The sequence below is a fragment of the Osmia lignaria genome, unplaced genomic scaffold, assembly GCF_051020975.1.
Source record: "Osmia lignaria lignaria isolate PbOS001 unplaced genomic scaffold, iyOsmLign1 scaffold0071, whole genome shotgun sequence".
NCBI lineage: Eukaryota > Metazoa > Arthropoda > Insecta > Hymenoptera > Megachilidae > Osmia > Osmia lignaria.
The window spans coordinates 85,001-86,904 of record NW_027478212.1 but is presented as its reverse complement, the minus strand read 5'-3'; the positions used below and the strand labels follow the sequence as shown (position 1 = coordinate 86,904).

The window sequence follows — 1,904 nt, the reverse complement described above, 5'->3', positions numbered from 1 at the left end:
AAAAGCAAACACGTAGAGAAACTGTGCGTGAATCAACCTTTCGCATATTCAATTTTTCCTCCTCTCTCGTTTCAAAATGTTTGTATTTATCGTTCGATGAAACGAGCACAAGAGGGAAAAAAAAGTTGAGACACGACGTTCCCATAATTTTCGTGTTATTTCCTTTTTGCTTCAAACATTTTGCGGACTGCAGCTTCGTCGTATTGCTTTTATCAATTTTTAACAATTTCAAAGCGAAGACAACTCGCAAGACGATCCATTTCGTCTCGGTTCAATTTTAACGTCCGTCCGTATTATTTTTTGTTCCACAAGAGATTTCGAATAGGTTTCTTTATTTATCATCCCTTCTTTCGAGCGCCACGGAAGCAAGAGGAAAAGCAAGAGCGAGAGAACATTTCGCGTATACTTCATTTAACAATTTTAACCAACACGCGATGTACTCCACACACCTCTTAGATTTAACAACTGCTTTTCTCTTCTTCTCCCCTTAGCGCAAGGGTAAACCCCATTTGTCTCTTCTTTGGAACGCAACAAAAACTTTCGAGGACTGGACGACCGAGCGATGGTCGCGCGGTCTTCGCTTATCTTTAACAAACGAAGTAGTCCGTATGTATTCTAAATGTTGAAGCCTCCTAGAGCTTTAAGCCATGCGAGACATTGAAATGCTGTTTTAACGGGAGCATGCATAATTGCTGCAAACATACTTTTATCACAAGTTCTAGCCACGCCACGGAGGCTTCGAAGTTCCTTCACCATTCGCTTTCCTCTCTTTTGTTACACAGTTTCAGACTACGATCAGGGGTACCGAAACGCTGTATTGATTGTAAACAACCATTTTTATCTTGGAGCGGAGCGTTCCTTTACTCGTTAGATTTGTCTTGTCGCGTGTGTATTCGCTTTTTCGACGCTTTTTAACCATTTAACTTGTTTAGCGAAGCTAAACGCACAGACAGACAAAAAAAAAGGAACAGCATCGCGCGTCAAACAGCGACGACCCATCTGAAGCGATCTTTCATTTATACACCGTTTGTAAACAGAGAGATGTATAAAGCGCGGGGAATCATTCGAAACCCTGGGGCTATTCGAGCTTGCATTTCAGCAAATTATCATCTCAAACATTTCACTCGTTTGCTTTTTCTAAATTTATAGGAGAGCTTCTTTCGTTTATTTTTGACACACCTTTCGTAAATATCGTTTCTGGCAACGTCGGGAGCGTGGATTTCTACAAGTGAACAATCGCGCCGATCCGATAACTTCCAGCAGGATGGAGAATCTTTATAGATTATCTTCCGAGAACTCGGTGCTTTCACGGGCGGTCGTTTATAAATTTTAACGAACGACTCGCGCGCCGTGACGCACTTGCGCTAGTTCGAAGAGATATTTCGAAATTTGTTTTTCTCCTTTAACGGCCTGCATTTAGTGTATCGGTTGCGATTTTCGTCACATCGTTTCCACGACAAACGCCGACGAACTGCCCAACTATCGCTCGTACGTTGCGACTCTTTCTTTGTTTATCGTTCATTCATTCTTTCAATTTCGTTCGATAATCCCGCTCCGAAACGTTCTACTTTCGTTGAACGACGGCGAGATGTTTAGAAAGAAATGAATTACTCTTTTTTCGAGAAGCAAACGCAAGCAGTCTTTTGTTAAGAAAACGACCCTCAGCCAGGCGTGGTCCAGGAATTGTATCCGTGGACCGCAATGTGCGTTCGAAATGTCGATGTTCATGTGTCCTGCAGTTCACACGTTGACGCGCAATTAGCTGCGTTCTTCATCGACCCACGAGCCAAGTGATCCACCGTTCAGGGTAATCGTAAAATTTTGTATTTCAAACTCTTTAGATCTTTAGAGTGTTATTTTCATTATTAACACGCATCACATTCGATACCCACATCACTCTCCCA

At 42.3% G+C, this 1,904-nt stretch overlaps 1 non-coding gene across 1 annotated transcript; it reads right to left on the bottom strand.

Moving 5' to 3' along the window:
- Positions 1-1,655: 1,655 nt before the first annotated feature.
- LOC143307715 (5.8S ribosomal RNA) lies at positions 1,656-1,810 on the bottom strand. Its single transcript, XR_013064803.1, has one exon. It is a non-coding gene; the product is annotated as a 5.8S ribosomal RNA (ribosomal RNA).
- Between the last annotated feature and the right edge of the window lie 94 nt (positions 1,811-1,904).